Raw genomic sequence first — 14,556 nt, 5'->3', positions numbered from 1 at the left:
ACACATCCTGGAGATTTGTGAGGAGTAGATCCCTGATGCTAAGGAGAACATCCATCTGTTCCCACATCTCAGAACCTGCCCTACCATCAGTGTCAATAACAAAAATGTCGCTATTTTAAAGCAGATTTGCCTTATGTACGTGCCAGGTTTGTTAGCCATGCCTGGGGAAGACATCGCCTCTTAACAGGAAGAAAAAAAAAATCTTAGAAATAACCTTCCAATGATACATACCTGAATTTCAATACCTATTGGAGAGGAAGGTTACTTTTGTATAAACAGAGAAAAAACAACAAAACCAAAATACAGAGCAAAACAAACAAAAACACAGAAAACCCTCATAACCTCTAGGTTTTGGGAATATGTACTGTTTGCCCAACTTTACCCATTTATTTTCATGAGGAAAAAATAATTTGTTGTCTGAATATAATTTATGGTTACATTGATGATCTATTCCAGTTAATTCCTGTTTCAGTGAAAAAGACAGATACAGAATATATGACATTTGTGGGAAGAGGAAGGGTGCTACTATGTTTTCCCTAATATTGACAATAACATAGCCTGCACAGTATTAGGTGATTCAGCAGATGGGTCTGTAATGCTGTAACAAAGCAAGGCTCTTGATTTCTTCATTTGCATGTTGGTATCAGGCTATTTCTTCACTTCATTGCTGTTTGAGCTCTGGGAATAATTAAAAATACATTCATGCTGGTGCTTGAGCTGAATTGTTCTCATATTCTGAGTTCATGTAAGTCAAAATATCCAAGCTTTAAGCCTAGAATAAAAAGTGTAGTATTGTAAGAGCTCCTGGATTCCTTCTAATAATCCACTTGACGTTAATACATAGATTGGAAGAACTGTGAATGCTGCTTCTGGGTGCTTTACAAAAGTCTTATGGATAGTAGAGACCACATTAACAAAACTGTTTCTAAACAGAAAAATTACTCTGCTTCCCTGTTGCTTCATGGATTGGTTTTCCTAATGTTTAGAGATTAGAATAGCTTGCTTCAACATCTAATTTGTAAACGAAAAAAGATTGCTTTAAGTCACCGATTATGACAATTTAGAAAGAAATCCAACTATTCATTGCACATATGCTGGAAAGTGTCTCAGAATATCTGAGAATGCCGTCTTACCTTTAAAAAATGAATTGACCCAGAAAAAATGGATTGCTGGATAAAATATCAAGTTATTTAACATTTGCCTCATCATGTTATGTTATATTTAAGCTTCATTTGGAGCAAGCCAGTCCTTAGTCCTTGATCATTGATGCTGGGTAAATTGTGCCATGAAGTTCTTCACTACTCAGTGAAGATATTTGGAACGGTTATAAAGACAAACAGTGTTTGAGATGTGCTGTGTTAACCCTGGTCAGCAACTAAGCACTCACCAGTTGCTCACTCATTACCCCAGCTCAGCAGGATAAGGAAGAGAATTGGAAGGGCAAAAAACCAAGACAAACTTGTGAGTCAAGGTAAATACAGTTTAATTAGTTAAGGAAAGAGAGAGAAACACAACACAGAGGTGGTCACTCACTACCTCCTACCAGCAGACTGATGCCCAGCGAGTCTTTGGGGAACAGCTACTTTGGAAAGGCTACCCTCAAGTTTTATTTCTGAGCAACACATTATATGGCACGGAATATCCCTTTGCCCAGTTGGGTTCAGCTGTGTCTTGGCTGTGTCCCCTCCCAACCTTTTTCCCATCCCCAGCCTACTTGCTGGTAAGGCAGACTGAGAAGCAGGGAGGACCTTGATGCTGTGCAATAGCTAAAACATTGGTGTGTTTTCAGCACTGTTTTAGTCACAAATCTAAAACACAGCATCATAGGGGCTGTTATGAAGAAAATTAGCGCTCTCAGCCAGACACAGAACAGATGTATTTGTCAGATGAGGACCTGCACTTTGTAAAGCTGCTTCATGACTTCAGCTGTAACAGAACCAGACTTTTCATCCTTGATCCACATAATGAGGAGTACAGTACATTGACTGGTCCTCTGACAAATTTACTATTCTACCTACGTCTTCAGGGTCAGTATGCAGCCCATACTGATCCACAATGGAACAACTGCTCTGCCAATGTTCTCCTTCTACTAAGACTATGTTGTTGGTTTTGTTTGGGTTGTGGGTTTTGTTGGTTATTTGGTTGGTGGTGGTGGTGTGTGTGGTACTTACAAGCCCATGGACTTCTTTGCTTTATGGCATAGACAGTTTTGTAAAAACATTCTAAATACATCATTTTCTGTTATGTAAAATCTGCTGGGTTACAGTTTAAAAACATTTATGTGGCATCTGCAGGGGTATTGCTTTTGTCTTTGATATTTTGTCCCATCCCTTGAAGTGTTCAAGGCCAGGCTGGCTGTGACTTTGAGCAACCTGGGCTAGTGGAAGGTGTCCCTGCCCATGGCAGGGGGATTAGAATTAGGTGGTATTTAAGGTCCCTTCCAACACAAACCATTCTATAATTCTATGATATACATCATATTACCACGTTTTTTTGTTCAATTTTCTTACTTTTGCCCTTATTTCATTTTAGGGATTGCTGGTGACTATTGACAAAATCTATGGATTTAAGGATCTGTTCCATGGAGAAAAGTACAGCTACAGGAACTGGGCCTCTGAAAGAAGGTTGGTTTTTTACATGCATTATTAGGTTGAGCTCCAAATTAGCTGATGTTCCTTTTATAAAATAATATATCTGATGTGTTGTTACCTATGCATTCCTGTAAAATTTAGTGTACAAGGTCAGGATACAGCAAGATAAGAGGAAGCTGAGGCAGATTAAATATAAGAGTTGCTATGATTAGAAAGAATGTTGATAATGGCCTGTAAGTAGAAGGTGCTTTAAAGAAAGGCCACTGACCTAATTTCTGCACAACATCCTTTTTGTTAACTCAGGTGCTGGAGTGACTTTTAAAGCTATATACCACAACCATAAACAAAGTGTGTTAGAAGTCTTTCATAAATCACTATTAAACTGTTTGTGCCTGCACTAAATCAAATTGATACTTTTTTATTATCTCATTAATTATTCAAAAATCTCTATGTCTGTTTGAATATGAATAAGAGAGTTCCACTGAGGACATGCAGTGAAAAGGTATAATATGGTAATTTTAAAAATATTAGTTTTGTCCTGAGTTATATATGATTCTACTTCCCTCTTTTTAATGACGATGACAACCTTGCTCTAGGAGGTTGCTTGCTATTGGACTGTTCTTTGTTTACTTGTTGGCTATTCCCAGTACTCTACCCTCTGCAGGAAGTGCAAGCCTGAATATGCCAAATGACTGCTTACTCAGCTTCTTTCTTTCATAAAACACAATGAAGTCAAGGAGAATTTTTCAATTGGGATTATCTGTTTTGAACCTGGTAGTCTAGTTGTTCCATAAAAGCCTGAAACTGCCACATCTTAGGTCTGAGCATGAGAATTACTTTGTTGTCTCCACCCTGTTGTGACACCTGCATTTTGTTCACCTACATTAAAACCATCTGCCTCTGTCCTCCTCTGAGACCTTCATGCTAAGCAGCTGCAGTTCCACGATTCACCAGCCACTATGACTGATGTGTAGGGTTCTGGAGCTGTGTGCAGCTGAAGGAATGTCTGCCAAAGGGTGGGGAGGTAGAGCTCCTCTTCCCTTTTTCATGAGACCCAGCATGGCTGAGGCTTTGTCCATCATTGTGACTGGCTTAAACCTTGATGGTCTGTGATCTGAAGTGAAAATGCATAACTTGGGTTCAAGTAATTTGAGGTGTTGTGAGTATAGGAAACAGACTAAGAAACTGATTACTGAAACTGTTTATCATTAGCTTGACAAGTTGGAAATTTACATCCCTAAGCAAGACTTTGTCATAAAGTTAAGTTTTAGAAGTAGGACTGTACAACTGGAGTCATAGTAATGTGCTGAAAATGCCAGCTAAAGTCTTAAGATATTTTATTACTATAGGCATGTTTATGAGAGTCTCTAATGCATCTGCTTTTTCTTCTCAAGATAAAAATAATACACTATACAGGTGGTTAATTGTAAACTGCCCAGCAAATTCAACCTTGGGGCATAATTCTAAGTTCAAATAGCTATTGAACTTAACTGTGTTTCACTCAGTAATATTATTACAGTCTGTCAAGTTGAGATCATCAGGTTCTTTCAAGAATCCATTTGCTAAGAGACCAGAAAACTACCTGGAGTGGAGATGATAAAAATAAATAATAACGAAGGAGAGGACATCTACTTTTAAATGCTCCCATAACTTTACATGTCATGGCCTTTCACCACTAGAGGACAGCAAGACCTCAGTTGTGTGAAGAGGTGGGAGAAAAGGAGAGAAATTACTTAGACAGCGTGAAGAAAGTATTAATTCAGAAGTTGCATGCTTCTAGCTATAATCAAGCTTCTTAAAGAATTGAGACAGTTTTGGAAGATGTTTCAAGACCAAATACAGAGAAGACAAATAAAAACTGAAGTCTTAATGTAGTGGTTTGGCTATCAATCATAATGTTATTTGAAAAGAACAATACTAACCAGTTTTGCGAGCCATATACTGTTTCCATTAAATGCATAGACACTTTTGTATTGATTTCAGTAAGAACAGGGCTTTGATTTGTAATCTCAAATAAGTGGTAGGTGTTCTGATTTTTGATGAAGGAATTAGATGCTCTTATGTAGGAAGGTCTCACAGTCGATTATTTAGAATGGAAATAATAGTATGAAACCACTGGAAAGGAATCTTCTGCTTCCACACCTGTTACTTTTACCATATTTATGTTTGTAACTTGTAGTGCAAGGACTCATTAAATGTTTCAACATCAAGAATAGTGTGGCCAGCAGAACTAGGGAAGTGATTGTCCTCTGTATTTGGTTCTGGTGAGGCCGCTCCTCGAATCCTGTGTTCACTTTTGGGCCCCTCAATACAGGAAAGTCATTGAGGTGCTGGAGAGAACTCAGAGGTTAACAAAGCTGGTGAGGGATCTGGAGCACGTATCTGATGAGGAGTGGCTGAAGGAACTGGGGCTTTTCAGCCTGGAGAAGAAGAGGCTGAGGGGAGACCTTATCACTCTCTACAACTATCTGAAAGGAGGTTGTAGCACAGAGGGTGTTGGTCTCCCAAGTAACAAGCGACAGGACTAGAGGAAATGGCCTCAGGTTGCACCAGGGGAGGTTTAGATTGGATATTAGGAAAAAATTATTCACAGAAAGGGTTGTCAAGCACTGGAACAGGCTGCCCAGGGCAGTGGTTGTCACCATCCCTGGAGGTGTTTGAAAGACGTATAGATGAGATTCTTAGGGACATTATTTAGTGCCTGAGTTAGGTTAATGGTTGGACTTGATGATCTTGAGGATCTTTTCCAACCAAAATGATTCTATGATTCTATGATAAGCTATAAGAAATGGATTCAGAACAATGCAATTCATAATCAGAACCAGACTTTTCTCCTTCATGGTTTCAGTATGTCAGACAGACATACTGATGATTAACCTTGTTTTATCTTTATGGCAAGTCACTCGGTGACATTTCTTCATTAGAGTTCAAAAGGGGCTTTGAAGTGACCTTAGTTTGTCATAAGTCTGAATTGGATTTTAGCTGAAAATTCCACAATGAGTTATCATCTTAGCAAGAAAAGAGCTATTGAACATCCATTTTATCATCACTGAATCATCACTGAACTGAGAAGGACATCTGAGATTTTGCAGTCTCATGGTCATTTCATCCCAGGCCAGTTGGATTAATATTGTGTGTGGTCACAATGCTGAGGAACAACTAATCTTGTGGGAATCAGAAGATTCGTGAGGAGGATTATAAACACACTCAAGTGACCTGCAGCTGAGGTGTAGAAAAACACATACATCATACTAATTGTTGTTTAGCCTCGTATATTGGACAAGTAGAACATCTGTGTTTTGATAACATAGGCCTATGATAGACTTAGAGGCACCGTGTCGAACATGCTTGAAATTCCTGCCCTGCTGTGGGAGATCAAAGCACAGTGGTAAACTATGCCTCTGCGAATCCCCTAAATAGAGGTGAAACCAGCAGGTTCAGTGATCCTCTAGCATGGACTGATCTCCCTGGTGCCCGTGTCCCTGCTTGTGTGTCTCTGCCCACGTGCTGCTTTGGGGAACCCCTGGTGGGCACAGTAACAAAAATAAATTTACTCTTTGCATTTCATCTGTGGTTTTGTGGTTGTTCCCACATCCTTCTTGTGTTGGCTCACATGCTTGTTTGCCAGAAAAGTGGGATGAAACGGATGGAAATGTCCAAAGAAACAGCAAAAGCAAGAAATATTAATGGCAAGCAATCACTGTTGCTATGCTCTTCAATGCTTCAGGCTGGAGCCACAAAACTACAGTGGTGCATAACAAGGGATGAGTATAGAAGAAATATGCTGAAGATTGCACCTAATAATTTTTAAGATTGCTTAGGAGTGCTCTTTACAAAACCTTCCTCTGTTAGTGGGAATGTGGAATTCAATAGGACCCAAGTGAAATTTCTTGAGTATTTTCATGTGGTATTGTTCATACCCAGAACATCTGCCTTCTTGGCAGAGCTGGGTGTCCCAATAGCTCATCCTGATCTGGTTTTGCAAATTAGGCTTCCTAAATCTGACCAGAATTTTCTTCAAAAACACGTGTCAAACTGATGCAGACACCCAATCTGAAGGGCCGATACCTGAGTGGGTTCACCGGCTTCTTTAGCCTACAGCAATTCGATCCTGCATCATTTGTTTCCCAGAAGGGTGTCCTGGCCAAGAGGCTGTAGAGAGCACTGGGTTTGGACCTTCTGGAACTGTCTGGGGAGAACTAGTATGTCATATGGCAGAGATTGCATGGTTTATGGGGCCAGAGAGAAAGAACTGTAAGGATCATTATTCTCTGATTCAGGGATTAGGACTCCTTCTCTCTTCCAGCAAGCTAAAAAAAAAGTCTTGTCTCCAGATATACTCAGCTATACCCAGATGGGGCTGAAATGAACTCTTACTGAATTTTAGATGTCTGATTCCGGGAGGCACCTGAGATCTCAAGAGTGATCAGGTATAAAACATACCCATTCTGTAATGTCATTCCTTTAGGAAGCTATTGTGTCTGTCCTTCAGTATTCTGTCTGTGGTCAAGTGTGACTCTTCTCTGTAGTGTCTAGGGAAGCCAGACGTTGAAAGTTATGGGCTGCAGAATAAGGGCATGAGACTTAAGAGGTTTGTGTGACAATACTAGAAGATTCCATACCTTTGCTTTCTAGAGCAACCTTTATTCAACAATGCAAATGGTTACAGCTCACTAAGGTATCAATTTAACAATGTCCTTAATCATGCCTAATCTGTAATTATGTCAGTATTTACATTGGTATTCAAGGGCCTAATCCCGTCCTGGTGTTTTTTCTTGTGCTTGGTGTCACTGTTATTTTCAGACACAAGCAATTTTGCTTTTAGGAGTTACAAGGACAGTCACGTAGATTTTTTTTCTGACTTGATCAAATGCAGAAATTATGTTTATATCTCGTGGGAAGAAGGTTGGTTAAAAATTCCCATGCTGCTAGGCTAGTGGTAGAAGTGCCAACAGGGGTGTGGCATGTGAGATGTTGAACCCCAGGTTTAAAAAGATAAATACTAGAAAGCGCCCCAGAAGTTCTTAGCATATACATCTGTACCGCTGATTTCAGCTATGAATAGGTTGCTGTAAAGGCTTAGATGGTCAGAACTCTTGCCTTCCAGACAAAGGTCCTTCTCATCTAGCTGAAAATTAAATACTAAGTTCCTTTAGTTTTCTCTTGATCACTCCAGTTTTACCTGTGTAGCTAGAAGACCTTACAATTCAGGGATGCTGCTGAATTTTATTATTTGTCCTGCTGAACAGGATATAATTTCAATAAATTAATCTGGACAGTGTAGCAATTGCTGAAATGAGTAAAGAATCTTAGGTGTTTTCCATGGAGTTCATGTTGTTAGAATGAGCATATAGTTTGTGCTACATTAATTCTGCGTGTTTGAGCTGAATCTGACAACCACATGATGTAGAATTTTATTTCTAAACAGTTATGTGGCATATTTGTGAAGTCAGTTTATATAGTTTCCTAAAAAATTTCTTGGGCTGATTGGCTAGCAGTTTTTTTTAGCACTTCATTGTTTATCGTATTTAAATTCTATATACGAGATGTGCATTGAAACCAAATTATGTTTCTCTTTTTATAACTGCAGCAGATTCTGAATGTCCTGAGGCTGTAACTGACTGGCAGACAGAGAGATTAGATAACCATTGCATAATAGGAATGGCTGGAGAACAGTGGAGCTACATACACTCCTTTAAACATATGTCATTTAAAAAATGTGACTTGAATAAAGAAAGGTTTTGTAGTCAGATATATATTAAATTAAATTACACCTTATTTAGACACACTGAAGCTATGTTGTGGCATTGCTGAAATTAGAACAATAGGCTATAATATGGCAAAAGGTGTAGTTAATTTTTCTCTGAAACATTTGAGGCATGCTATTACAGTAACTCTTCTGGGACTGCTTTAGATTGAAGGTGTAAAGGTCTGTGATTACATTGCGGGTTCATGCCACAACTCATCTTACTTCAGGAGTTTTGTGGCAATGAACTGTGACCAGACAGAATGGGAGGAAGGAAAAAAAGACTTGCCAGTGGTACACACAGCAGAAATGTGCAATTGTGGAGTTTTTCATGGCATGTTAATTGGTACTTTGTGTCTCCACATTTGGAATGACTTCAGTTTATGAGTTGTGAAAATGTTTATGTATCTGGAAACACAGCATATTCATTACTGGATAGGAAACAGCGTTGTGATATTGTGAGCTTCTGGAAATCTGGGATTGGGGAGTATCTCCACAGTGTCAAGTGGTACAAATTCTTATCAGGTAAGGCTGACTTGTTGTTGTACAGTGAGACAAGCTGAAGACTGTCTGCTGTGCACATGCTAATCAGCTCCACTGTACCTGTGCACTGAGTTTGATGTTGTAGAAAGCATCAATTCAACATACATCAGTTTTGGGCCCCTCACTCCAAGTAGAACATTGAGGTGCTGAAGGGCATCCAAAGAGCAACAAAGGTGGTGAAGGGTCTGGAGCATGAGTCTTACGAGGAGCAGCTGACAGAACTGGAGTTGTTTAACCCAGAGAAAAGGAGGCGGAGAGGAGACCTGATGGTATTATAAAACTACTCGAAAAGCGGTTGTAGCGAAGTGGGTGTTGAGCTCTTCTCTCAAGTAACAAGTGGTAGGAAATGGCCTCAAGTTGTGCCAAGGGAGGTTTGGATTGGATATTATGAAAAATTTCTTCATGGAAAGGGTTGCCAGGCATTGGAACAGGCTGCCCAGGGAAGTGGTTGAGTCACCATCTCTGGAAGTATTCAAAACACATGTAGATGTGGTGCTTAGGGACATGGTTTAGTGGTGGACTTGGCAGTATTAGGTTAGTGGTGAGACTCAATGTTCTCAAGGGTCTTTTCCAACCTAAATGATTCTATGATTCTATCTGCTCAGGTGCAGTGCATCTGATCTGTATGAGACATACTGGGTTTACAGGGTATGGTCAACAAGCTACAGTGTGTCTGTAGTATTTGTGTCTGTGAAACATGACAACTCAGTTTTTGCACAGCAGTTCTATTTGCTTGTGCTTTGTACCTGGAGCCACAGCGTCTCTGCAGTACACATTGGGGCATTTCACAACTGCTTACGATATTACAAGCAGACATGACTGAAAACGTTTTGAAGAGTTCAAAAGAAGGGACATATTGCGTAACTGTCACTTCATCTTTGAAAAAGTTGTTTGCTGTGCTGTCGTTTTCCTTCCACAAACTCGTTATTTCTCCCTCCCAAGCTTGGGTCCCATCCCATTCCATCTTTCATCATCTTTTAGTGCATGCCAAAGGAATAGTAAGACAACCAGATAGCTACTAGCGGGGCCTCTTCTGCTGCTCAAGTACAAGTGTTGCAACAGCCAGACGTTTCTCTGCATTCCTATAGGTATTGCGCTATGCCACAAGTCTGACTGCTATCTGTGCTTCATCCCCACAGCTCCTAATTCTCCTAATTCAGGCACAACTGTGCTGTGTGAAGGGACTTCACATATGGTAAAGGAAGGAGAAAAAGACAAGAAATATCTTTTTGGCCTGGAGTCAACATAGATGCAAGTATCTTCTGACAACTGGAAGGGTGCAGTCCCTCTTATTATCGTGTCTGTGGTAGGAAGCAGAGCACAGGTGCTGCAAATCACTGGGAAAAAACAATGCGAAGTGTTTGGTGTGAGGTACAATCTTTAATACCTGCTGGTATCCTGAGTACATTAGAAAGCTGGCTTTGCAGTCACAAGGGTTAAACTTCTTTTATAAAGCTTCTGCTCTGCACAAAGCAAGCAAGCTGTAGTGAGAAGAGAGACCTAACTCCCCAGAGCAGTTTCTAACATAAAAAGCAGGCAAAGTCTTTTCTGTGGTTTTCTACTTGTTTTTAAAGGACCTTTTATATTGACTTCAAAGGGAAAATATGTATAAAACACTTTCTCAATATATTTATAAAGAGCAAATTGTCACTTTATTCTTAAACAAGGTAAATAAAGCCAGGAAATGCATACCTCAGACCTGTCAAAAAACATATTGCCTTTAAATCAGAAGAAACATTTCACACTGCATCTTCTGAACATTTTCACTAGAGCTCTGTCTGGTAATGAGACTAGTCTTGGAAACAGTAACCCTACCTAACTTTAAATTGTTAAATGTCAGAGCTGGGCTTATGTTCACAATGAAACTAAATGATGAACAGCACCAATGGAATGACCTTTATTGAGTAAACAATTTGTTGCAGTCTCTGGTGAAGCCTTTCCGTTGACATGACTTTAGATTAGGTGATACATTAGAATAAACACTACTGATATCTAACAGTAGAGGAAACATTCAAAATATTACTTTATTTCCCCATCCTCCCTAAAGGCTGTCACTTCATTCTCATGCACCTGATAAAGAAAAACCCAAGGCTACTCGAAACATTCAGAGTTTTCTTTGGAAGTCAATCTGCATGGCAGTGAAATGGAGAGTAAAGGGCAACTCCTGTTCTTCCTGCAACACCTATATTGTGTACACAGACGATGGAAGAAACTAATTGTAGTTTCTGGGTTAAGGGCTAGTTTGTGTCAGGAACTCAGGTAGCAATGAGCTTTTCCCCCACAATACCTGAATAGCTTGCAAATGAACTGGGTACAAATGAAATACCTTTGCTTTGGGATATCATGGCAGTGCTTCCTCCATGCATCAGGAACAGTGAGGTAGGTACTCATATTTAGTAAACAGCAGACTCAAGGTGTTTGGTTTCAGAAACAAACCTCTCCAAATTTCTTCTGTTGGCAACGTGGCAATGCCATTTAGGAATTGCATTCCAGGGTCCTTAGCCATGTTCTCTGCAGGATGCACTCAGGAAATGGGGCTGTGTCTTTGTTGTCCTGTTACCGTTTAAGGCGCAGAGTAACTTGCTGCCCTGGAGAGGATGCTGCAGTGTTTGGATTCATCTTTTCAAAGACCAAGATGTCTTTGGTCAGGCTCTAAAACAGAATGGTGTTTAAGCGGCATAGTTTGTTTTTCCGAGCACATGCAAGTGTATGTTCCATATGAAGTGTCTCCTTAGGCACCAGGCACTTTCAGAAGGGTGTGAAAGCAGGATGCCAGCCTAAGAACACAGCTCATACACAAATGAAAAGAGCACAGATGGGATGCAGTGCCTGAAGCCCACAGGGAATGAGCAACAGAACTGAGCAGGCATTTTCTTCGATGATGGTTGGGTAGTGACTGTGTGCTTGGTAGCAGGTTCTGATTTTGTATTTCAGTGCAGTCATGTGAATTTAGTTAGTCACACCTTAGGGAAATTTTCATATGCTAAATGTTTGAGTATCTTGCTTTCTTATACCATGTTTCTATTATCATCATGGGAAAAGCATTGGAGTCTTCTTTTGTCAGTTATTTAAAACAAACTGGTGAAAACCAGGTACAGTAAGCAATCAGGTCTGTGCTAAATGTTGTCCAAAAAAAGTTGACAAATTCAACAGAGAAAGTAATCAGCCCTTGCGTATGGTACATACATTATTTCTTTTTGAACTTGAAATCTATCAACAAGTTTCAAAGGTAAAGATAATTGGTTTAGACATGTTCATGCTTCTGATATTAGTCTAGCTCTTTAAGTCCTTTTATAGGTTTGCTCTTCTTTAGCTGTCGTATGCATAATTTGTGATCTAGTTTTTCAAAACATAGAAGTTTTGCTACAGAAAAGGATGTATTAATGTATAAACCTACACATAGGGAGTGACTGAAAAAGCGGTATACGTCCCCTGGAAACCAATATAATCACTTTGCAGAATTCCAGCTGTGTGGAAAGGATGTGAAATTGTTTGATTGATTTTTCCAGTAAGTGATGCATGTATATTTGGTTACCAGAGACATCTAATGTTCATCTAAAATAACCTGTGCAAGACTTGGTGTATTCAGCAGGATGCTTGTCAGTGTTCAAGGTCCTGTGGCTGGGTGACCTGCTAGAGCTCTCGGAACAGCAAAGATGTTTACGGGAAGACAAAAGGATGGAAAGAGCATGAGGCTGCAGGGGAGCCAAGGTAGAAATAGGAGCTTGCCCCAGGGCAACACGTTTGGATGTAAGTGAGGAGATGAGAAGTGGTTATTAACAGAGCTTCATGCAGCTACACTTCCATATGGTTAAGCAGCTGTGTGCTTGCTCCTCTCAAAAACACGTTTCCTATTACAGCTTGGAGCTGATTGGTTCAGAGATGCACTCCAGGCCACAGCGTAATGAAACAGAGCCTTGCTTTCTACTCGGGTGGTGATATTTTAATTAAACACCAAGTAAAATATTAAAAAAGCTTCTAGCTGACTTAGAAATTTAACTTACTTTTTCATCAGATTTCTTAAAACAATGTTGAATTGGTCTTAAACTCTATTTGAGCCAGTGTGAAAATGGGGCCTGAATACCTGTATCTAATTTGTACCCGTATTTATTTTAGAGAATCCTTGTGTTTGTTAGGAAAGGTAGAAAGTGAGAAATATTATCATTGTGCTGTTCCCTTATATCACTCAGGCTGGCTCGTGAAGTTGAATAGCAAGCAGTAGTATTGGCAGAAGAGAGTAGGAAATTAACTAAAAGCATAAAGGAGAAACCAAAGGGAAAGATATTAAGTGCCCTGAAGAATTATTACTCTTAATACGTGATTCTTTTCTAGACTCATAATAACACCACTGAGCAAACTATTCTGTTCATTTTGTACCTTAAAAGTCTACATGATAATTTACACAGACTGCAGAACCTTACCTTTTATAACTTCACTAATGTCTGTTTTAAATATCGTGTTTGCTTTTGATGAAAGAAATATTTGTGTGTTTGTATGTTACTTGGATTTCTTTTATTCTTTCTTTTCAGTCACTCTTGCTTTACTTAGCTATAATGCCTTAGCTAAGTATTTTAAAATAATACATATTAAATAGATTTAATATTGAAACAGAATAAATTTAGAAACTTTTAGGAAGATGGTGACATTTTAAGTGCAGTTAAGAGATGTTTGCTGGGTGCCAGAATATACTGGATAACAAAATTATAAAGAATTTTGAGATTATGTAATATTTGGATTTGAGCTGCTCTTCCGGGCTTTAGTTCCTGAGGTAAAATACATCCACTTCGGATGTACTTCCAGCAGCTCTTGTTTTTCTCTGTTTATATCTAGTATAAACATAACTGAAGCATCTGTGTGCATGTATAGGTAAGAATCACTCATCCGTGGCTTTTCTGCAATGCTGGTACAGTTAGCAGGGCTGGCAATCCACAGCATTCCCTCTTTAGGCCTCCCTGTCTTCGTCATGCAGGCACAATTCCTGCAGATCCGAATTAGCCTGAAATCTGTGAGGAGAGAACCAGTCCCAAACAGTACCAGAAATGACATTTTACCTTGGAGTGTGGCTGTGACAGGAAAGGACTTTCTACTGTTCATGTTTCCATTTTTGCAGACGAAAAGCACAGTCTGGTTGCAAATAACCTCTTTACATATTCTGGGGGAGGGATGAAAATTAAAGTGTAATATCACACATGGCACCATTTTCATCACACTTCAAAATTCTTTAGGAAACCACATACTTTTATTTATCCACTTATTTCAAGAAAAACTGTGTTAAAATACTTCAATTAAGATAAAAAGCATAGCTGAATGTCCATTTTGCTTAGTCATATTTTGACTCGAAAAACCTGATGTTTGTGGAAAAATGTTGTACTGCATCACATTTCTAAACCCACTGTTCATACAGTCATATAGATCATATCCAAAAGGAGAAGCTGAATCTTAAAGAAGTGACTCCTTAGTGTTCCACTGAGATATGTACTCACTTTGCCAACAAATGTGTGTTCCATAACAAAGCAGATTAAAAATAAAAGCTACTTGTGAAGAACTCTAGACATTTTTGCAAGAATATCAAGAACCACTACAAAAATCACTGGATATAATAAAATGTAAACAAAGACAACTACTTTTTTTTGAAAACAGAAGTAAAAAATTCTCTCCTACAAAAATCTTCAAAAA

The 14,556-nt window shown here is 39.2% G+C and overlaps 1 protein-coding gene across 3 annotated transcripts in view; it reads left to right on the top strand.

The window, feature by feature from the left end:
• The first annotated feature begins 2,532 nt into the window (after positions 1-2,532).
• The window catches only part of TMEM108 (transmembrane protein 108), a 252,886-nt gene continuing 240,862 nt past the window's right edge, over positions 2,533-14,556 (top strand). For all 3 annotated transcript variants that reach the window (XM_082044525.1, XM_082044530.1, XM_082044528.1), the window contains exon 1: positions 2,533-2,624. The gene's annotated coding sequence lies outside the window, so the exon portion shown is untranslated. The remainder of the gene's footprint in view (positions 2,625-14,556) is intronic.

The sequence above is a fragment of the Streptopelia decaocto genome (assembly GCF_964273445.1).
Source record: "Streptopelia decaocto genome assembly, chromosome: 2".
Lineage (NCBI taxonomy): Eukaryota > Metazoa > Chordata > Aves > Columbiformes > Columbidae > Streptopelia > Streptopelia decaocto.
Note: the sequence above shows the minus strand (reverse complement) of the source record. Positions and strands in the feature narration are given on the sequence as shown.